Consider the following 25290-nt stretch of genomic DNA (forward strand, 5'->3'; position numbering starts at 1 on the left):
GTGAATAGTTACTTTAGAATCAACAATATAAGGTCTGAACTTATCACAAGCAAATACAATTGCTAAGAATTCTTTTTCAGTAGTAGCATAATTTCTTTGAGCTTTGTCTAGGGTTTTACTAGCATATTGAATAACATTTAATTTCTTATCAACTCTTTGTCCTAGAGCAGCACCTACAGCATAATCACTAGCATCACACATAATTTCAAAGGGTAAATTCCAATCAGGTGGCTGAACAATAGGTGCAGAGATCAATGCTTTCTTAAGTATTTCAAATGCTTCTACACAATCATCATCAAAGACAAATGGTATATCTTTTTGTAATAAATTAGTCAGAGGCCGAGAAATTTTTGAGAAGTCCTTAATGAACCTCCTATAAAATCCGGCGTGACCAAGGAAACTTCTTATACCTTTAATGTCCTTGGGACATGGCATCTTTTCAATAGCATCGACCTTGGCTTTATCAACTTCAATACCTCTTTCAGAAACTTTATGCCCCAAGACAATACCTTCATTAACCATAAAGTGGCACTTTTCCCAATTCAAGACAAGATTAGTTTCTTCACATCTCTGCAAAACTCGATCAAGGTTGCCCAAGCAATCATCAAAAGAAGATCCATAGATGGAGAAATCGTCCATGAAAACCTCACAAATCTTTTCATAGAAGTCAGAGAATATAGCCATCATGCATCTTTGAGAGGTAGCAGGTGCATTACATAAACCAAAAGGCATACATCTATAAGAAAAAGTACCAAAAGGGCAAGTAAATGTAGTCTTTGATTGATCCTTGGCTGACACAGGTATTTGAGAGAAACCAGAATAACCATCTAGAAAGCAAAAATGTGTATGTTTGGATAATATTTCTAGCATTTGATCAATAAAAGGTAAGGGGTAATGATCCTTTTTAGTGGCCTTATTTAATTTGCGGAAATCAATTACCATCCTATAACCTATAATAATTCTTTCAGGAATCAATTCATCTTTATCATTAGGAACAACAGTAATACCTCCCTTCTTAGGGACACAACGGACAGGACTTACCCACTGACTATCAGCAACGGGATAGATTATACCTGCCTCAAGGAGCTTTAGTATTTCCTTTATCATTTTAGGATTCCGATGTCGTTGATGATCACGAACTGGTTTATCATCTTCTTCCAAATTTATTTTATGTTGACATAGAGTGGGACTAATGCCCTTAAGATCATCAAGAGTATACCCAATAGCAGCACGGTGCTTCTTCAGATTCTTCAATAATCTCTCTTCCTCATGCTCTGAAAGGTTAGCACTAATAATAACAGGATATATCTTTTTCTCCTCAAGATAAGCATATTTAAGAGTATCACGCAACAGTTTAAGCTCAAACACGAGATCACCCTTGGGTGGAGGACCCCCTAGGATTTCAACAGTCAAATTGTGTTTCAGAATAGGTTCCTATTTAAAGAATACTTCATCTATTTCCCTTCTTTCATTCATAAACATATCATTTTCATGGTCTAGCAAATATTGTTCTAAAGGATCACTAGGAGGTACGACAATAGAAGAAAGACCAATAATTTCATCCTTACTAGGTAATTCTTCTTTATGGTGTTGTCTACTAAATTTAGAGAAATTAAATTCATGAGACATATCATCTAAACCGATAGTAACAACATCCTTTTTGCAATCTATCTTAGCATTAACAGTGTTTAAGAAGGGTCTACCAAATATAATGGGACAAAAGCTATCTTGTGGGGAACCAAGAACAAGAAAATCAGTAGGATATTTAGTTTTCCCACACAAGACTTCAACATCTCTAACAATTCCCATTGGTGAAATAGTATCTCTATTGGCAAGTTTAATTGTGACATCAATATCTTCCCATCTCACCAGGTGCAATATCATGCATAACTTCTTGGTATTAAGAATAAGGTATTGCACTAGCACTAGCACCCATATCACATAAGCCATGATAACAATGATCTCCTATTTTAACAGAAATAACACGCATGCCTACCACAGGTCTAGGTTTATCTGTATCACAGGGTTTAACAATTTGATACGTCTCCAGCGTATCTATAATTTTTGATTGCTCCATGCTATATTATCTACTGTTTTGGACTATATTGGGCTTTATTTTCCACTTTATATTATTTTTGGGACTAACCTATTAACCGGAGGCCCAGCCAGAAGTTTTGTTTTTGCCTATTTCAGGGTTTCGGAGAAACGAAATATCAAACGGAGTCCAGAGGAATGAAACCTTCGGAAACGTGATTTTCTCATCAGATAAGATCCAGGAGACTTGGACCCTACGGTCAAGAAAGCCACGAGGCGGTCATGAGGGTGGAGGGCGTGCCCCCTGCCTCGTGGGCCCCTCGAAGCTCCACTGACGTACTTCTTCCTCCTATATATACCCATACGTACCCCAAATCAGATCGGGGGACGAGAACCAAAAACCTAATTCCACCACGCAACTTTCTGTATCCACGAGATCCCATCTTGGGGGCCTGTTCTGGAGCTCCGCGGAGGAGGGCATCGATCACGGAGGGCTTCTACATCATCATCCAAGCCCCTCCGATGAAGTGTGAGCAGTTTACTTCAGACCTACGGGTCCATAGTTAGTAGCTAGAATGGCTTCTTCTCCTCTTTTTGGATCTCAATACAATGTTCTCCCCCCTCTCTTGTGGAGATCTATTCGATGTAATTCTTCTTTTTTGCGGTGTGTTTGTTTGAGACCGATGAATTGTGGGTTTATGATCAAGTCTATCTATGAATAATATTTGAATATTCTCCTGAATTCTTTTATGTATGATTGTTATCTTGCAAGTCTCTTTGAATTATCAGTTTGGTTTGGCCTACTAGATGGTTTTTCTTGCCATGGGAGAAGTGCTTAGCTTTGGTTCGATCTTGCGGTGTCCTTTCCCAGTGACAGAAGGGGCAGCAAGGCACGTATTGTATTGTTGCCATCGAGGATAACAAGATGGTTTTTTTTATCATATTGCATGAAACTATCCCTCTACATCATGTCATCTTGCCTTAAGGCGTTACTCTGTTTTTACTTAATACTCTAGATGCATGCTGGATAGCGGTCGATGAGTGGAGTAATAGTAGTAGATGCAGGCATGAGTCGGTCTACTTGTCTCGGACGTGATTGCCTAATATACATGATCATACCTAGATATTCTCATTAACTATGCTCAATTCTATCAATTGCTCAACAGTAATTTGTTCACCCACCGTAGAATACTTATGCTCTTGAGAGAAGCCAACTAGTGAACCTATGGCCCCCGGGTCTCTTTCTCCATCATATCAATCTCCATCACTTTTATTGCTTTGCTTTTACTTTTTACTTTGCATCTCTATACCAAAAATACCAAAAATATTATTTATCATCTCTATCAGATCTCACTTTCGTAAGTGACGTGAAGGGATTGACAACCCCTAAGCAGTGTTGGTTTCGTTGCTATTGTTTTTGCGTAGTGTACGAGGGACTCGCGCGTAGCCTCCTACTGGATTGATACCTGTTCTCAAAAACCGAGGGAAATACATACGCTACTTTGCTGCATCATCCTCTCCTCTTCGGGGAAATCCAACGCAGTGCTCAAGAGGTAGCAAGAAGAATTTCTGGCGCCGTTGCCGGGGAGTCTACGCAAAAGTCAACATACCAAGTACCCATCACAATCCCTATCTCCCGCATTACATTATTTGCCATTTGCCTCTCGTTTTCCTCTCCCCCACTTCACCCTTGCTGTTTTTTATGCCCTCTCTCTCTCTATCCTCCCTCTCTCTCTATTTGCCTCTTTTTGCCTGTTTTGCTTTCTGTTTGCTCGTGTGTTTAGTTTTGTTTGCTTGTCGTCATGGCTAGTCTCATATCTTCTCTCCGTTGTCTCCCGAGAATGAAGTTCTAAATTTTAAACAAAGGGAGGGAGAAAATCTTAAAAGATGCCTTGGTATAGAATTTGCAATGCTCAAAATAGATCTACCCAGGAAGCAATCTACTTCAGTTCTTCTCCGCAATTTTTTATGTAGGTGCTATTCTTGGTATAGATATATCCTTGATACCATTACCGGAGGGAATTTCTTGGGTAGCCATACTTTTGATGCTTTATAATGCTATGTTAGATTTTATTTGGCTCACCACCTCTTTTGGTTAATGGAACTATGTTAACTTTGGAGCATGTCATGCGAAGACTTGAAATTATTGAAAATAAAGTTGCTACCATTGATTAATTGAAAATCTAGATAAAAAGATCCACAATCAAATTACCCAATATGGATCTAGGGTAGGAATGACTTTGAAAAATATTAAGGAAAAGGAACCCATATTTAATGAGAAAATAAATCTAGATTCCACTAGAATCGATAAACTTGAGGGTATCATTACAAACTTGGGAACCACTTTTTCTTCCGTAAAGAATACTCCAAGTCCTCCTACTAAAATTTCTCAAGCTTATGTATGTTCCTAAAAATATGGGTGAATCATCTATTAAGGAAACCGCGGATCTTAAATCTATAAGTATTCATCCCAATCTCTTTGCTATCATTAAGGAACCACTTGCTACAAATGAATTTTTCGATCTTCTGCCTAAGAGTTTGATAATCACTAGAAAGAAAGAAATTCCTAAGGGAGATATATGCCTCATTGAAGAATTTCCTACCCAAGATGGCAATACCTAGATCTATTCTTGCTTGTTATGCCTAGCCAGGGGCATTAAACGATAGCGCTTGTTGGGAGGCAACCCAATTTTATTTTTATTCCTTGCTTTTTAATCCAGTTTAGTAATAAATAAATTATCTAGCCTCTATTTTGGTTGTGTTTTTTGTGTTTAATTAGTGTCTGTGCCTAGTAGAACCGTTGGGAAGACTTGGGGAAAGTCTTGTTGAACTTGCTGTAAAAAATATAAACTTTAGCGCTCACTAGAATTGCTGTCATTGTTATTTGGAAAGTGATATTTAGTTAATTATTTTTGCAGATGATTAATAGATAAATTCCTCACGTCCATAGATTTATTTTAGAATTTTTGGGGTTCCAGATCGTGCGCTAGCTACAGATTACTACAGAATGTTCTGTTTTTGACAGATTCTGTTTTTCGTTTGTTGTTTGCTTATTTTGATGAATCTATGGCTAGTAAAATAGTTTATAATCCATAGAGAAGTTGGAACACAGTAGGTTTAACACCAATATAAATAAATAATGAGTTCATTACAGTACCTTGAAGTGGTCTTTTGTTTTCTTTCGCTAACGGAGCTCACGAGATTTTTCTACTTTAAGTTTTGTGTTGTGAAGTTTTCAAGTTTTGGGTAAAGATTTGATGGATTATGGAACAAGGAGTGGAAAGAGCCTAAGCTTGGGGATGCCCATGGCACCCCCCAAGATAATCTAAGGACACCTAAAATCCATAGCTTGGGGATGCCCCGGGATGCATCCCCTCTTTCGTCTTCTTATATCGGTAACTTTACTTGGAGCTATATTTTTATTCACCACATGATATGTTTTTTGCTTGGAGCGTCTTTTATTATTTGAATCTTTGCTTGTTAGTATACCACAATCATCCTTGCTGTACACACCTTTTTATAGAGCCATACATGATTTGGAATTTGATAGAATACTCTATGTGCTTCACTTATATCTTTTGAGCTTTATAATTTTGCTCTAGTGCTTCACTTATATTTTTAGAGCACGGTGGTGGATTTGTTTTATAGAAACTATTGATCTCTCATGCTTCGCTTAGATTTTTTTGAGAGTCTTAGTAGCATAGTAATTTTCTTAAAATCCTAATATGCTTGGTATGCTAGATTAATAATAAAACTTTCGTATGAGTGTGTTGAATACTAAGAAAAGTTTGATGCTTGATCATTGTTTTGAGATATGGAGGTAATAATATCAATGTCATGCTAGTTGAGTAGTTGTGAAATTGAGAAATACTTGTGTTGAAGTTTGCAAGTCCCGTTGCATGCACGTATGGTAAATGTTATGCAACAAATTTGAAACATGAGGTGTTCTTTGATTGTCTTCCTCATGAGTGGCGGTCGGGGACGAGCGATGGTCTTTTCCTACCAATCTATCCCCCTAGGAGCATGCGCGTAGTGCCGAGGTTTTTGATGACTTGTAGATTTTTGCAATAAGTATTTGAGTTCTTTATGACTAATGTTGAGTCCATGGATTATACGCACTCTCACCCTTCCATCCTTGCTAGCCTCTTCGGTACCATGCATTGCCCTTTCTCACATTGAGAGTTGGCGCAAACTTCGCCGGTGCATCCAAACCCCGTGATATGATATGCTCTTTCACACATAAACCTCCTTATATCTTCCTCAAAACAGCCACCATACCTACCTATTATGGCATTTCCATACCATTCCGAGATATATTGCCATGCAACTTTCCATCATTCCGTTCATCATGACACATTCATCGTTGTCATATTGCTTAGCATGATCATGTAGTTGACATAGTATTTGTGGCAAAGCCACCGTTCATAATTCTTTCATACATGTCACTCTTGGTTCATTGCATATCCCGGTACACCGCCGGAGGCATTCATATAGAGTCATCTTTGTTCTAGTATCGAGTTGTAATCATTGAGTTGTAAATAAATAGAAGTGTGATGATCATCATTATTAGAGCATTGTCCCAACTGAGGAATAAATAAAAAAGGCCATAAAAAGAGAAGGCCCCCCAAAAAAGAGAAAGGCCATAAAAAAGAGAAGGCCCAAAAAAATGAGAGAAAAAGAGAGAAGGGACAATGTTACTATCCTTTTACCACACTTGTGCTTCAAAGTAGCACCATGATCTTCATAGTAGAGAGTCTCTCATGTTATCACTTTCATATACTAGTGGGAATTTTCATTATAGAACTTGGCTTGTATATTCCAACAATGGGCCTCCTCAAGTGCCCTAGGTCTTCATGAGCAAGCAAGTTGGATGCACACCCACTAGTTTCTTTTGTTGAGCTTTCATACATTTATAGCTCTAGTGCATCCGTTGCATGGCAATCCCTAGTCCTTGCATTAACATCAATCGGTGGGCATCTCGATAGCCCATTGATTAGCCTCGTTGATGTGAGACTTTCTCCTTTTTGTCTTCTCCACATAACCCCCCTCATTATATTCTATTCCACCATAGTGCTATGTCCATGGCTCGTGCTCATATATTGCGTGAAATTTTATAGGTTTGAGATTACTAAAGTATGAAACAATTGCTTGGCTTGTCATCGGGGTTGTGCATGATGAGAGCATTCTTGTGTGACGAAAATGAAACATGACTAAACTATACGATTTTGTAGGGATGAACTTTCTTTAGCCATGTTATTTTGACAAGACATAATTGCTTAGTTAGTATGCTTGAAGTATTATCATTTTTATGTCAATATGAACTTTTGTCTTGAATCTTTCAGATCTGAATATTCATACCACAATTAAGAAGAATTACATTAAAATTATGCCAAGTAGCACTCCACATCAAAAATTCTATTTTTATCATTTACCTACTCGAGGACGAGCAGGAATTAAGCTTGGGGATGCTTGATAGGTCTCCAACGTATCTATAATTTTTGATTGCTCCATGCTATATTATCTACTGTTTGGACTATATTGGGCTTTATTTTCCACTTTTATATTATTTTTGGGACTAACCTATTAACCGGAGGCCCAGCCCAGAATTGTTGTTTTTTTGCCTATTTCAGTGTTTCGGAGAAACGGAATATCAAATAGTCCAAATGGAATGAAACCTTCGGAAACATGGTTTTCTCTTCAGATAAGATCCAGGAGACTTGGACCCTCCGTCAAGAAAGCCACAAGGCAGTCACGAGGGTGGAGGCCCCCCCCCCAAGGGCGCGCCCCCTACCTCGTGGGCCCCTCGAAGCTCCACCGACGTACTTCTTCCTCCTATATATATCCACGTACCCCCAAACAATCGGGGACGGAGCCAAAAACCTAATTCCACCGCCGCAACTTTTTGTATCCACGAGATCCCATCTTGGGGCCTGTTCTGGAGCTCCGCCGGAGGGGCCATCGATCACGGAGGGCTTCTACATCATCATCCAAGCCCCTCTGATGAAGTGTGAGTAGTTTACTTCAGACCTACGGGTCCATAGCTAGTAGCTAGATGGCTTCTTCTCTCTTTTTGGATCTCAATACAATGTTCTCCCCCTCTCTCGTGGAGATCTATTCGATGTAATCTTTTTGCGGTGTGTTTGTTGAGACCGATGAATTGTGGGTTTATGATCAAGTCTATCTATGAATAATATTTGAATCTTCTCTGAATTCTTTTATGTATGATTGGTTATCTTTGCAAGTCTCTTCGAATTATCAGTTTGGTTTGGCCTACTAGATTGGTTGTTCTTGCCATGGGAGAAGTGCTTAGCTTTGGGTTCAATCTTGCGGTGTCCTTTCCCAGTGACAGAAGGGGCAGCAAGGCACGTATTGTATCGTTGCCATCGAGGATAACAAGATGGGGTTTTTATCATATTGCATGAAACTATCCCTCTACATCATGTCATCTTGCTTAAGGCGTTACTCTGTTTTTAACTTAATACTCTAGATGCATGCTGGATAGCGGTCGATGAGTGGAGTAATAGTAGTAGATGCAGAATCGTTTTGGTCTACTTGTCTTGGACGTGATGCCTATATACATGATCATACCTAGATATGCTCATAACTATACTCAATTCTGTCAATTGCTCAACAGTAATTTGTGCACCCATCGTAGAATACTTATGCTCTTGAGAGAAGCCACTAGTGAAACCTGTGGCCCCGGGTCTCTTTCTCATTATATCAATCTCCATCACTTTATTATTGCTTTGCTTTTACTTTGCTTTTACTTTTTACTTTGCATCTCTATACCAAAAATACCCAAAATATTATTTATCATTTCTATCAGATCTCACTTTCGTAAGTGACCGTGAAGGGATTGACAACCCTAAGCGCATTGGTTAGGGATGGCAATGGGTCGGGTTTGGGGCGGGTGGAGCTGGTCCAAATCCAACCCATGACTCATCTTCCTACCCTCTGCCCATCCACCAAATTATCCATGGGCACAACTTGTGCCCATGCCCAAACCCACTGGATACCCACATACCCATGGAGCTCCATGGGCATAGAAAAGTCAGCATGAAGCCTTCCCAAAGATAAAATTAACTCATCATCATTCACTCAAAAATGACAACATAAGCCATGCATAAGTAGGCAACAAGTAATACGATGAGTCCTTAAGTGTGACATACCAGAGGTTGATTCTGCGGCATATAGCTCATGGCACAAGTTGCATATTTCCTGCCATTTCCCATTGATTCGCTCTTTCTACTATCACTGGCATATGGCCCAACATGTCATACGGGTATCCATTGGATATCCATGGAGCACAAACTATAACCATGCCCAACCCGGCTGTTCATGGGTATCCATATCCACGGACCCATGGGCAAAAATGTGCTCCATACCCTTGCCCAACCGGGTCGGGTATCCATGGGTATCCGAATCCATGGATAAAATTGCCATCCCTAGCGTTGGTTGCATTGAGCTATTGTTTTTGTGTAGGTACGAGGGACTCGAGCGTAGCCTCCTACTGGATTGATACCTTGGTTCTGAAAAACTGAGGGAAATACTTACGCTACTTTGCTGCATCCTCCCTTCCTCTTCGGGGAAATCCAATGCAGTGCTCAAGAGGTAGCAATTTCCTCATGCCAAACTGCATAGTCACCCTAAAGAGTGGAACCAAACTTGGTTCTACTGTAAAGACACCTCCCCTGAAGATGAGAATCTCTGCCGGGTTACCGTGCCCACCAGCTTGCCAACACTCATCCACTTCCACAGTGGCTAAGTGCTCAGGAACGGTCCCCGTATGCACCTCAACTCACCAAGCTGAGAGCCTTCTTGGCCAATGGTTTAACAGGTGTAGACTTTGTCCGTTGTTGGATATCTTGGAGCATCTTGTCGTTAAGTCGCCATTCCGGTTTAATGTGCAAATATACTGGTGAATTAGAAGACTCCCAACGTCATATTAATATTCAGCTAACAAATGAAGAAGTTACTGAAGCTGTCAAGAAAATATTAAACGAGTCGGAAGCTGTCTGCCGCCAAACCGGTTTAGACCCTTTTTACACGAAAAACAAACCGCCTGCTGTAAGTACTCTTCTTCCGCTTTACCCTTGATATCTTTAAACTGTCCAATCTTTCAATACCCTTCTGCTTATTTTTAAACAGGGTGATGATCCGTTCTGGAAGAAGAAGCCTCAAGAGAAAGCGGCAAAGCCTTCTCGTCCTAAAACAAAAGCCGTCAAAAAAACCACAAAGCAGAAGGCACCTGAGCGCATCAGTATGGAACTGGATGACGACCCGGATGGACCGGAAGTTGAGGTAGAACTTGATTCACTTGGTTCACTTTTCATGCATCTCATTGACAATGATACTTATTAGGAGGACGCTGAGGGCAGCCAAGCTGACGATGCAGAGGTAATTATCCTTTCCTCCGGTTCAGCCTATGTGCCAACACACAAAATCTGTCAAGCGGTCCGGAAAGTAAGCTTTTCTCATCGTCTTGCTCACTTGGATCCAACATTTATTTTGAAGACGCAGTAGCACGAGGCTCGCCGCACAACCCGGCACATCGGCCAAAAGGTCACTTCGGCCGGTTTACAAGACACCCCGGTTCGAAAGCGCCGATCTGAGGTCTCACCCACTTCTGACACTTCTTATCCCAAGGCAGGCTATTTCCGACAACCTCTTAATCCGTTCAATTCGAATTATCAGGTGACACCTCCTTCATCCTCTGGCGAGTCAATAGCGACCCAACTTCCTCCTCTCAAAACTGTAGCTGGGTAAGTACTTTCAACCCCCTCTTTTGATGTTTTCATACTTTACATGCTATGCTTAACTTTTGCATCTTATTCTTTTTTAGAGCCAAAGCTAGGCCCAGCAAAAAGGCTCGGGTGAACAATCCGCCCGAAGACTAGGTGGTCATTGAACCGGAGCAAACGGTTGAACCGGAGCAAACAGTTGAATCGCAGGGTCCAAATCTTGAAGCTACCTTTGATGAACCACCCCCTCAAGAACACAATACTGATGAACAACCAGAAGTTGACACTACTGTGCTTGATGATGAACCGGCAGATCCAATCTGGGCTGATGATAGATCTTCTAGTCCGATGAGAGCTACTTACACCCCAGCAACTCCAGCAAAGACTGCTGGAGACAAAGAAGGAGAAGTTATCATTACTAGTATTGGTCACACCTCCCCTGGCCATCCTGTAATTTTGGCCAAACATAATGCCAAGGAAGAACATGCTGCCATGGAAAAAGGCAAATGGAGCACCGACTTGTCAAGCTACGCCCATCTCAGCGCTCAAGAACTCCACTCCGGTTTTCTAAACCGTCTGCACTCAAACCGTGATTATGAAGCCGGTTTGGTGAACCTAATGAAGGAACGCTATGAGGTATTTTCATCACTTTTCCTTTCTTAAATCCAAAGTACAAGTATCACCCGAAGTAGCCCCCAAGGGTCGGTTTATGATGGCAATCATAAATCGAGACTTTATAATACTTTAATCTCTTGCAAAACTGTCCTCCATATATCAACCGATCTGTTGAAGTAAACCAGAAGTAAAATTTGCACGCCGCGCTCATGTTCTCTGGATCCCAGCGAGCCATTTGCACTGCAGCTTATAACAAACCTCCGCCAACGCTAATAAAAGAAACTATTGAAAAGCTGGCCATGCTGCCTGCCCGGATCAATGAACTGAAGAGATCAGCCGCAAGGTCAGGAGCGCTGACCGCGCTAATCCGGGCCAAGGCATGGATTCCGGATCTTGAACCGGCAAATATCATGAAAGGGTATCCTGGTGTGAAAGAAGATGCCTCAGACTTCAATAACGACGATCTCCGAAGGCTGACAAAGGAGATGCGACCGATAGCGAGCAAACTGGCGGAGGACACATATCTATCTCATTTTCAACCAGTTTACGATGCTAAGGGAAAAAGACAACCCATGCTGATTGATAATGTTGAAGATCTTGTGCCGCCAATCCGTAAGCATACTTATGCTCCTGACATTGACCCCTCGAGCCTTATTCATGAAGAGGCTGTTTTTCAAGCCTTAACTGGAATTGATTGGTCAACGGTTGATTTCCAGCGTCTAGGGAGGGATGAGGAGAACGTGACTGCACAAGATGACCCTCAACCGTCAAACTGTCCCGATGAAGAATCCTAAACCGGTGGCCGGTTTATCAGCTGTAGTCTGCCACTCCTGTTTAAAACAATTATGCAATTTGGGTTGTTTGAAGCGCCTTGTAATAAGATAGTGTAAACACTTTATCTGCCATGCCATCGAGCATGTTTGTTTTGCTTGATACTTCAAAACTTGTCATGCTTGTAGGATCTATTTTATGCACAGTCCATTATGATTTGTGTTCCTGCATATAAGAACTTGAAAGTGTCCTAGTGGTTTACCACTGGACGGGTCATGATGCCCAAAAATATATACATAACTTGGATGGATAACCAAGATTTGTATTAATCAGATATAAAATAGATGATACCTGTGACATACCTCATTGGCTGACCAACTATTTGTATAGTAAGGGTGAAAAACACCAATCCAGAGTGTTGATGTGACGCCCGGATAATCAAGCTACAGTAAACCTCTACTAATGTTGCCACGTCACCGCGATTACTGTTGATAATCTCGCGATGATTCCAAACTCGTTCAAATTCAAATTCAAAATCAAGTCAAATGGTAAAGGTTTTCAAATATTAAAACTAAAATGTTCATCATGTGGAAAATAATCTGTAACTAATTTTGGTGGTGGAACCAACCTTTTTCAAAATGTTTAAATTCCCTAGACTAACTAAAAACAGCGGATAAAATAGTAATTTAATTGCTTTTGAAATTATAAAATTATAGAACTAATTTATTTGGGTCCAAACTAGGTTTGGAAGTGGCCTATATTGATGATACTAATTTAGGGGCTAACTTGGTATTTTGTAAAACTAAAATAAAAGAAACTATAGATGACAACAGAAAGAATAAAAGAAAAAGAGAAACAAAAAAAGGAGCAAGGCCCCAACCCCCACCTGGGCCTCGACCACCCGACCGGCCCAGCCCACCACCCACCGCCCCGGGTCACTTCTTCTCCATGTTCCTCCGACCGGGGTAGCAACAGGGGCGAACCCCGCCGGACCCGTTCACCGGCGTCGGCAAGGGGATAAGGTCCCCGGCTCTCTCTCTCTCCCTCCCCTGCTCCACTCATTTCCCCGCGTCTCCCCTCTCCTCGCAAACCCTAGCATGCCCAGTTACTCCCCGCACCCGCCCTCGCTCTCTGCTTCGCGCGTCCGAGCGCCGCCATGGACGCGCTCCGTTGGAGCTCGCAGCCACCGACCACCCCGAGCCTAGGGGGGTCGTCCATCCGCATCGCCGGGCTCGCCTTCGTCTTCCACGACACTAGAATGAAGCCAGGGAGCACCATTGCCGACGCCCGCATCGCCTCCCTCCTCACGGCCACCGGTCGCCTTCGCCGATTGAGGCCGCCTCAGCCTACCCCGCGCCTGCACGAGCTCTTCAACGCAATCGCTGTGAGGCCGCCTTCATCTTCCCTTCGTTCCCACCCTCAATCTGTAGTTGTAGCGCCACTACCGCCATTGTTTTGCTCCGGACGTCGCCGTGCACCTCACCGCCATTGCGATGGACTGTCCCTGGGACAGCTGAGCACATGCGTGTGCTCAGGGCTTCCTGGAGAAGCCGCCAGACCCATTCACTTGTCAAACTCGAGCCCCAGCGCGTGACCCGCTCGATGCCCGAACTCCGGCAGCCCCCATGACCTAGATTCCGGCAAGCACAGTCCACCCCAGCTCCTCTAGCTTGTCCCAATGGCCCCGCGCAAGTGCCAGCTTCTCGTAGCTGCAAACCGCGTGAAGATTGGGGCCCTATATCGACCGTGCAATGAACTACCGCCGTCGGTTGGTCGTCGCCGGCGAAGATCCGGCGATGTAGTCACTAATGACGCCTCTTAGATTAGCGCAGAGAGTATGACAGTGGGCCCCACCCACTAATTAACCCTGCTTAACCTTCTGGTTAGTGTTAGCTAATTGACCTGTTACACACGTCAGATTGACCCAGTCAACTCCCTGTTGACTGCTGACATCATGATGACGTCAGCATGCACTATTCTGGATAATGTTAGAAATAAATAATTAAATAAATTCTAAAAATGATAAAAACTTTAGAAAATCATATAAAATAAACCATAGCTCAGATGAAAATACTTTCTACATGAAAGTTGCTCAGAACGACGAGACGAATCCGGATACGCAGCCTGTTCGTCTGCCACACATCCCTAGCATAGAAAACACGCAACTTTCCCCCTCTAGTTCATCTGTCCAAAAACATGAAACACCGGGGATACTTTCCCGGTTGTTTTCCCCCTTCGTTAAAATCACCTCCTACCGCATTACGGCATACCTAGCACCGCGTATTGCCTCGTTATGTTTTGTGATGCTTTGTTTGCTCCGTGTTTACTGTTTCTTCCCGCTCTTCTTCTCCGGTAGACCTCGAGACCGACGCCGCTACTACCCAGTACGACTACGGTGTTGACGACCCCTCTCTCTTGCCAGAGCAACCAGGAAAGCCCCCGCTTTGATCACCAGATATCGCCTACTCTTCTCTATACTGCTTGCATTAGAGTAGTGTAGCATGTTACCGCTTTCCGTTAATCCTATTCTGATGCATAGCATGTCCTTGCTACTACTGTTGTTACCTTTACCTGCTATCCTAATGCTTAGTATAGGATGCTAGTGTTCCATCAGTGGCCCTACAGTCTTGTCCGTCTGCCATGCTATACTACTGGGCCGTGATCACTTCGGAAGGTGATCACAGGCATATGCTATATACTTTATACTGTTACATTACTTATGATATTGTTCGGAGATGGGGGCTGAAGGGGCAGGTGGCTCCATCCAGGTAGTGGTGGGCCTGAGTTCCCTACGGCCCCCAACTATTATTTTGAGGCGAAGCGACAGGGTAGGTTGAGACCACCTAGGAGAGAGGTGGGTCTGGCCCTGGTCGGCATTCGCGGATACTTAAACACGCTTAACGAGATCTTGGTATTTGTTCTGAGTCTGGCCACTGGCTTATACGCACTAACCATCTACTCGGGGACAGTTATGGGCACTCGACGTCGTGGTATCAGCCGAAGCCTTCATGACGTCAGCGACTTAGCGGCGCGTGCCGGGTTGGACCATGTAACGCACCTTCCTTAGTAATGGAGGTTGCTAGGTCTGCTCTCCGGCCGCCCTCGCAACATGCAGGTGTGCAATGGGCGATGGGCCCAGACCCCTGCGCCATAGGATTTAGACCGGCGTGCGGACCTCTCCGTTGTTCCTAGGTAGGGCTGCGACGTGTTGATCTTCCAAGGCTGGGCATGACCCAGAAAAGTGTGTCCGGACAAAGGGGATCGAGCATGTTGGGAAATGTGGTGCACCCCTGTAGGGAAGTTGATCTATTCGAATAGCCGTGTCCCTCGGTAAAAGGATGACCCGGAGTTGTACCTTGACCTTCTAAAAACTAGAACCAGATACTTAATAAAACACACCCTTCCAAGAGCCAGATACGACCGGTGATCGCTCTCTCTCAGGGCGGCGAGGGGAGGATCATCGGTTAGGATTATGCTACACGATGCTACTTGGTGAACTTACCATCTACTCTCTTCTCCTGCTGCAAGATGGAGGTTACCAGAAGCGTAGTCTTCGATAGGACTAGCTATCCCCCTCTTATTTCGGCATTCTGCAGTTCAGTACACATATGATAGCCTTTTCCATTTGATACCAATGCATACATATGTAGTGTAGCTCCTTGCTTGCGAGTACTTTGGATGAGTACTCACGGTTGCTTTGCTCCCCCTTTTCCCCCTTTCTATACTCAATTGTTGCGACCAGACGTTGGAGCCCAGGAGCCAGACGCCACCGTCGATGACGACTACTACTACTCGGGAGGTGCCTACTACTACGTGTAGCCCGCTGACGACGACCAGGAGTAGTTTAGGAGGATCCCATGTAGGAGACATGGGCCTCTTTCGATCTGTATCCCAGTTTGTGCTAGCCTTCTTAAGGCAAACTTGTTTAACTTATGTCTGTACTCAGATATTGTTGCTTCCGCTGACTCGTCTATGATCGAGCTCTTGTATTCGAGCTCTCGAGGCCCCTGGCTTGTAATATGATGCTTGTATGACTTATTTTATTTGTAGACTTGTGTTGTGATATCTTCCCATGAGTCCCTGATCTTGATTGTACACGTTTGCGTGTATGATTAGTGTAAGATTGAATCGGGGGCATCACAAGTTGGTATCAGAGCCGACTGCCTGTAGGAATCCCCCTTCCACACTCCTTGGCCGAAGTTGAGTCTAGTCGATGAAAATTGTTTTACTAACATGGTTGTGCGGCCCATGGGCCCACGTTGCCATTGGGTGAAATTAGGATCTTTTACTCCTCGTCTATACTCTGGGACTCTGATCTCCCTTCTATTTGGGTTAAATGATTTTGCTAACTCTAACTCTAGGTTCTCGTAAATACTTTCTCCCGAAGAGCCCCTTCATTCCAGATGATGGCCTGCTTCACCAGAAGATTTTGAACATACTCTCCGTTATTCTCTCGAGACCCTATGCCCACCACTTTTGCTATTCCCGACCACCGATAAATCCTTATGGATAACTTCTTACACTTGTCGTTCTTACCTTTGTTCCTAGTTGCCCCTGTTACTACTTGATACTCTGAAAATTTCTTCGATAATTCGAGAATCCCTTGTGCCCGCCGCTTTGCAGCTCTTTGCCGCAGACATACCCTTACGGATAATTTCTCGCACTTATCGAGTATCCGCTCATCCCCGGTTGATTCATGTGTTTCACAAAAGTCTTCAAAATACTATTCGATCCCCAAAAATCCTCAATAGCCTATTGCTCTTGAAATTCTTGCTTGCTTGCATTATGATTAACCTCATAAGTCCGGTAATCTTATTTGCATCCTTAATCATTATCAGTCTGAGTCTGTTGAATCAATATGTTGTGGATGCTCGCATTCCTTAATCAGATCCTTCATTTTGTCCTTTTGGCTCATACGTCATTTTAAACATCAGCTGGATCTCGACCAATCAAATTGCTATCGATTGTACCCCTAAGGCTATTCAACTTATCCATCCTTAATCAGAACATTGCTTCTGATCCCTTGTCTTGGAATTCATAATTCCTTTGCGTTTGAGCTTTGAGTTAGTCAGTTGTTTCTATAATCTGACCTCCTTGCATTCTTTCTTCCTTTGGTTGAGTACCGATGCTCACATCAGATCCCTTGTGGACCATCAGACCCGTTGTCGGATTTTATCCGACCATGTCCTTCATATTCAAATAACCTTGTGAGCCTTTCCATGGATATATAAAGCCTTTGGTAAATTATATCCTTTGCTTTCTCAACCATGCTCTGTTTTTGAGCTGGTGGTATTTACTATTGAAGCTTGTGGTATATGTTTCCATGATACCCTAACGGGTTGAACCTATGCCTTCCTTAATATGTGTGAACTCGAAAGTTTTCACGAGTCATACTCTTATGTTGTTTCGCCTGATAAAATTTCTACACTACAACCTCATCAAAAGCGGGAAGTAAAATGAAAGGTTATGCATTGAAGAAGTGGGAGTCGACCTTGAGCCCCTGTGCTCATGCCCATGGACTCGATGTGGAACTTATCATCGAAGCTTCTTGTAAATGATAATGATCCCCTTGTTATAAGTTCGTCCTGTATCTATGTTTGGTCCTTTGCAATCATGGTTCCGACCATATTTTCTCCTTAATACCATTTCTCGGACAAGTTAAAGCACTTGTCTTTTGCTAATCAATACACCAGTCCAACCTCTACTTTGATCTACTTTCGAGTATTACCCTCTGGTATCTCGAGAATATCTAAGAATTGTGTTGCATCTTATGAGTTCTTCATCAGCTATTATTTCTCACCGATTCCAATTTTTCATGGGTTCTGAGTTGTTAGTCGCTCAAGAACACCGATATGTGAACCAATTCCGCATTCTGGTATGATAACTCTTAAAGTAATTTTCATTGCTTATGAGTTTAGTCCTTCAAGTCATTCCTAGCCTTATCGGCTATATCATTATCGTGCAACTTTTTAACTGTGCTATCTGGTCCTTCTTTCCGAAGCACAATTTTCGACGATGAGCTAAGCTCACGTCGACTTTCCTCGTCATATCATTTCGCCTTGAACAACAAGCTTGATTTCAAGTTTGTGTCGTACCCTTGGTTCCAATAACTTTTCGCTTCATCATTCCTGGGACTTGATGTCATCACCGGTCGGTTACATCTTCATGAAATCTCTCGACTAATGTGTCAGATCATCATCAGCCTTCCGAGCTCTTCCAGGATATCAATTGAATTCATGATGAGAAATATCATCCTTGCCCTCGATGATTTGTGTTATCATTGACCACCTTACTGCCTTCCCTTGAACACAAACTTGTTCTAGTTTTGTGTTATACCTTGAGTTCCTTGTTATCAAGCATTTGATCTTCTTTACCTTGTAGTATTACCATCTTTCATGTCAGGAATGTCGTGAGAATTTCATCACCTCTTAAAAATTCTTGGTATTGTGATACTTCTCACCAGCACCATTCTTTCTTGGTCCCGATGTTGATTCTAACCAGAATACCAACAAGTGCACAGTGCTGCTTGTATTCTGTACTCCTAGCAACCCTATTGCATTGGAGTTAATGGTCGACAGATCATTTTTAGACTATTGGATAATGAATCACCATTCTAACCTTGATCGTGCTACCTAAGCCCATATTTCGGGTGCACCTTTCAACCAATGTTTAACTATGCATGTTTTCCTCGAGCATACCTCATTACATCATTTGTTCTGACAAATGTTATCTCCTTGTTCGCAATAATTATGGAAATCCACCTTTTTGGAAATCTCGAGGATTGCCGCTGACTACATCAGCTACCCCCTCATCCTCTCCTTATTTTAAATGATGAACTCTTGTGTCGGAACTCACTCCCATAGTTAAATTCCGGAGAATCTTACATTGTCATCTCATCGATTTGTGTTGCACCTTTTCTTCTCAGGTATCCTAAGTTTGAGGTATCCTGACACCAATCAGATCTGAACCTCGGTCAGATATGATGGTTGGAACTTATTCACAAGAGTTATAACATTGGTCTTTAACCCAATAAGGTGATGTCATCCTAGCACACCTGGTCGGAGGACCTATGGTTGTCAGTTTCCTATTTAGCAAGGTTAAACATTCTCCCATGAGGAAATCGTAAGACTTATTCTATATGTTGTTCCTGATGAATCCTTTGTGTAACCAAGTTCGATCCTTGCTTGAAGACCATGTCAATGCTATCCCGAAGCATGCCTGTGGTACTCCGATTTTCATAAGAACATTTGAACCACAATGCTAAACTTTTCTTTATCAATTATCCAAACACCGCTGTATGGGTAAATTCATGAAATTTCTCTCCCCTTACCTAGAGAGTTTTCTACCTTCTATCCGGTCTTGGATATCATACTCTTCTTGTTCTTGGGAAGGACATACCCCTGAAATATGTGTTTAAACACATTTTTCCTTTCCATGTTTTGTTTAATTTCGTAATCATATTATCCTTTCCATTGTTTGGTTCGACCTTTCTTGAGGTCTATATGATCTAAGCAGTAATAATTCACTGCTTATGTAAACACCTCGGTGTACAACTTTGTCAGTAAGACCCTGTTACTATTGTTGATGGCATTCCAGTAGCCACCGATGGACGAGAACCTTGCCTATTGGTCCGCCTCATTCAACGAGCAGGAAAAGGGTTCTCTTCGTCCCTCGCCCTTGGTACCAATGTTGTTGCCGACATAACCGACAGACTATCCTCTAACAGGCCTTGCTTACATGATCTGGCAAGATGTCACCGCCCTTCCTACTTTTAACCCACATGGTGGGCCCATAACCGCAGTTCTACAGGATCGAAACCGGGCTCTCCTATACACCCTGTTGCCAACTTATTCCTAGAGCTTGACTTCGTATGTAGTTCACGGGCCACCTGCCTGTGATCTATTCTGGATCAAACGCAAAACTTATTACCATTGCTCTGCACCCTCTTTTACACTTTGTTTCAGGCTTCGAATGATTGCATACCCGTTTGAAACTTCTCATGGAACTTTCTTACTTGCTCTCAGCATTTTCTTAAGTTTTAGTTCGAGAGTTACTTTTCGCCACCTTCCCTAATGTTATCTATCGGATAAGCAACCATGCAGAGTTTCGTTCCTTCGAGTTACCCCTTATCATTTTCATAAGTACGGTGAAGATCCCGAAGAAAGGATGCAGACTTCATCATGATGACCTGAAGCAGAGAAATGTAGACATTAATGTAATGGATCGACCGCTTCGAGAAGAGCAACCAAGATCGAGAACGCTCGTTAGAATATCGTAACCAGACCTTTCCCCCTTGCTCTACCTCTTAAATCTCGGGATGAGAATTCTTGTAGTGGAGGAGAATTGTGACGCCCGGATAATCAAGCTACAGTAAACCTCTGCTAATGTTGCCACGTCACCGCGATTACTGTTGATAATCTCGCGATGATTCAAAACTCGTTCAAATTCAAATTCAAAATCAAGTCAAATGGTAAAGGTTTTCAAATATTAAAACTAAAATGTTCATCATGTGGAAAATAATCCGTAACTAATTTTGGTGGTGGAACCAACCTTTTTCAAAATGTTTAAATGCCCTAGACTAACTAAAAACAGTGGCTAAAATAGTAATTTAATTGCTTTTGAAATTATAAAATTATTGAACTAATTTATTTGGGTCCAAACTAGGTTTGGATGTGGCCTATATTGATGATACTAATTTAGGGGCTAACTTGGTATTTTGTTAAACTAAAATAAAAGAAACTATAGATGACAACAGAAATAATAAAAGAAAAAGAGAAACAAAAACAGGAGCAAGGCCCCAACCCCCACCTGGGCCTCGGCCACCCGACCGGCCAAGCCCACTGCCCCGGGTCACTTCTTCTCCCTGTTCCTCCGACCGGGGTAGCAATAGGGGCGAAACCCGCCGGACCCGTTCACCGGCGTCGGCAAGGGGATAAGGTCCCCGACTCTCTCTCTCCCTCCCCTGCTCCACTCATTTCCCCGCGTCTCCCCTCTCCTCGTAAACCCTAGCACGCCCAGTTACTCCCCGCACCCGCCCTCGCTCTCTACTTCATGCGTTCGAGCGCCGCCATGGACGCGCTCCGTTGGAGCTCGCGGCCACCGACCACCCCGAGCCTAGGGGGGTCGTCCATCCGCATCACCGGGCTCGCCTTCGTCTTCCACGACGCTCGAACGAAGCCAGGGAGCACCATCGCCGACACCCGCCTTGCCTCCCTCCTCCATGGCCACCGGTCGCCGTCGCCGATTGAGGCTACCCCAGCCTACCCCGTGCCTGCACGAGCTCTTCAACACAATCGTTGTGAGGCTGCCTTCATTTTCCCTCTGTCCCCGCCCTTAATCTGTAGTTGTAGCGCCACTACCGCCATCGTTTTGCTCCGGCCGTCGCCGTGCACCTCACCGTCGTTGCGATGGACCGTCCCTGGGACAGCTGAGCACATGCGTGTGCTCAAGGCTTCCTGGAGAAGCCGCTGGACCCATTCACTTGTCAAACCCGAGCCCTAGCGCGCGACCCGCTCGACGCCCGAACTACGGCAGCCGCCATGACCTCGATTCCGGCAAGCACAGTCCACCTTAGCTCCTCCCGCTTGTCCCAATGGCCCTACGCGAGTGCCAGCTTCTCGTAGCCGCAAACCGCGTGAAGATTGGGGCCCTATATTGAACGTACAATGAACTACCGCCGTCGGTTGGTCGTCGTTGGCGAAGATCCGGCGATGTAATCACTAACGACGCCTTTTAGATTAGCGCAGAGAGTATGAAAGTGGGCCCCACCCACTAATTAACCCTGCTTAACCTTCTGGTTAGTGTTAGCTAATTGACCTGTTACACACGTTAGATTGACTGAGTCAACTCCCTGTTGACTGCTGACGTCATGCTGCCATCATGATGACAGCGTGCACTATTCTGGATAATGTTAGAATTAAATAATTAAATAAATTCTAAAAATGATTAAAAATTTAGAAAATCATATAAAATAAACCGTAGCTGAGATGAAAATACTTTCTACATGAAAGTTTCTCAGAATGACAAGACGAATCCGGATACGCGACCGTTCATCTACCACCCATCCCTAGCATAGCAAACATGCAACTTTCCCCATCCAGTTCATCTGTCCAAAAATGTGAAACACCAGGGATACTTTCCCGGTTGTTTTCCCCCTTCGTCCGTATCACCTCCTACTGCATTATGGCATACCTAGCACCGCGTATTGCCTCGTTATGTTTTGTGATGCTTTGTTTGCTCTGTATTTACTGTTTCTTCCCCCCTCTTCTTCTCCGATAGACCCCGAGACCAACGCCGCTGCTACCCAGTACGACTACGGTGTTGACGACCCCTCTCTCTTGCCAGAGCAACCAGGCAAGCCCCCCTTTGATCACCAGATATCGCCTACTCTTCTCTATACTCCTTGCATTAGAGTAGTGTAGCATGTTACTGCTCTCCGTTAATCCTATTCTGATGCATAGCTTGTCCTTGCTACTACTGTTGTTACCTTTACCTGCTATCCTAATGCTTAGTATAGGATGCTAGTGTTCCATCAGTGGCCCTACACTCTTGTCCGTCTGCCATGCTATACTATTGGGCCATGATCACTTCGGGAGGTGATCACAGGCATATGCTATATACTTTATACTGTTACATTACTTATGATACTGTTCAGAGATGGGGGCTGAAGGGGCAGGTGGCTCCATCCAGGTAGTGGTGGGCCTGAGTTCCCGACGGCCCCCGACTATTGCTTTGAGGCGAAGCGACATGGCAGGTTGAGACCACCTAGGAGAGAGGTGAGCCTGGCCCTGGTCGGCGTTCGCGGATACTTAAACACGCTTAACGAGATCTTGGTATTTGATCTGAGTCTGGCCACTGGCTTATATGCACTAACCATCTACGCGGGGACAGTTACGGGCACTCGACGTCGTGGTATCAGCCGAAGCCTTCGTGACGTCAGTGACTGAGCGGCGCGTGCCGGGTTGGACCGCGTAACTCAACTTCCTTAGTAATGGAGGTCGCTAGGTCTGCTCTCCGGCCGCGCTCGCAACATGCAGGTGTGCAATGGGCGATGGGCCCAGACCCCTACGCCATAGGATTTAGACCGGCATGCTGATATCTCTGTTGTGCCTAGGTAGGGCTGCGACGTGTTGATCTTCCGAGGCCGGGCATGACCCAGAAAAGTGTGTCCGGACAAAGGGGATCGAGTGTGTTGGGAAATGTGGTGCACCCCTGCAGGGAAGTTGATCTATTCGAATAGTCGTGTCCCTCGGTAAAAGGACGACCCGGAGTTGTACCTTGACCTTACAACAACTAGAACCGGATACTTAATAAAACACACCCTTCCAAGTGCCAGATACAACCGGTGATCGCTCTCTCTCTCTCTCAGGGCGACGAGGGGAGGATCATCGATTAGGATTATGCTACACGATGCTACTTGGTGAACTTACCATCTACTCTCTTCTCCTGCTGCAAGATGGAGGTTACCAGAAGCGTAGTCTTCGACAGGACTAGCTATCCCCCTCTTATTCTGGCATTCTGCAGTTCAGTCCACATATGATAGCATTTTCCATTTGATACCAATGCATACATATGTAGTGTAGCTCCTTGCTTGCGAGTACTTTGGATGAGTACTCACGGTTGCTTTGCTCCCCCTTTTCCCCCTTCTATACTCGATTGTTGCGACCAGACGTTGGAGCCCAGGAGCCAGACACCACCGTTGACGACAACTACTACTACTCGGGAGGTGCCTACTACTACGTGCAGCCCGCTGACAACGACCAGGAGTAGTTTAGGAGGATCCCAGGAAGGAGGCATGCGCCTCTTTCGATCTGTATCCCAGTTTGTGCTAGCCTTCTTAAGGCAAACTAGTTTAACTTATGTCTGTACTCAGATATTGTTACTTTCGCTGACTTGTCTATGATCGAGCTCTTGTATTCGAGCCCTCGAGGCCCCTGGCTTGTAATATGATGCTTGTATGACTTATTTTATTTGTAGAGTTGTGTTGTGATATCTTCCCGTTTGTCCCTGATCTTGATCGTACACGTTTACGTGTATGATTAGTGTACGATTGAATCGGGGGCATCACAGTTGATGACTCCTTGCCCTCTTGCCGATTCATATAAAAACCATACCAGGCTATAATAGCCGCTGATTTGTTCGTATAATGCTGGTGACATCTAGTCAAAACCAGACCGGAGCAACGTATTGCCGGTTTAAAACTGATCATGTACTGACAACTAAGCGTTGAAAGTCACGTCGGGTTTTAATAAACACCGATTTATCAGAAAATATTCATAAATCCCTTATTAAAAGATTATAAAAACATCAAAGACAAAAGAAATATGCAAGTCTTTTCATGGGCTGCCAGGCCTTAATCGAGGCTTTTCATGGGCTGCCAGGCCGCTGAGTTACACCATTTAGCAAAGCCTTTTAAGATGGACCTCAATCTTTAACCAATCACCGTTTTAACTTTGACAAGTTCACGGTCTATGAGATTGACTTGTCAAACGTTCGATGGGTCATACCAGGTTTACCTGGACGGAGTGGCTTACTTAAAGAGGCAGGATAACCCGGGGTTTTAGGTGAATACACGCGGCTTCCAAGCCTGGCTTGATAGCCTATTACAATGGTGCAAGCTCGTTGTTCTTTGAGAAGCAAGGAGCCCCCATGTAATATTTGAGCTATGCCTAGTGGTTACCCATGTTTGAGTTGTGCTTGATGCAACAAACTCTCTTGAGTCCCACATAATTTCCTTTTGGCTTTAAGCCTATCAAGAGGTGTAGCTATGGAGTGAAGACAACCAAGCCCCCTAATGATATCCCTTTTTGATTTTAAACCGATCAAGAGGTGTAGCTATGGTTCGAATACGACCAAGCCCCCTAGTGATTCCCTTTATATCTGTGTGGCCTTATGGACCGGGTTAATAAAACACCGCTTTGTCAGCAGAAGCCCCCATGGAACCACACATGATGTAAAAAAGAATAGAGACCCCACTTTAGCCGAGGTTCCAGTTTATTATATAATATATACATTGTCATAAGTATGTACATAAGAAGAGCCTGTGGCTCAGGTATAGTAAGGCCGAAGAAGGGCTATATTCCACGGCCGCTTGGTCTCCTGCTCCGATTTACGTCAGTCTCTGTGCTCT

Source organism: Triticum urartu, chromosome 5 (assembly GCF_003073215.2).
Source record: "Triticum urartu cultivar G1812 chromosome 5, Tu2.1, whole genome shotgun sequence".
Lineage (NCBI taxonomy): Eukaryota > Viridiplantae > Streptophyta > Magnoliopsida > Poales > Poaceae > Triticum > Triticum urartu.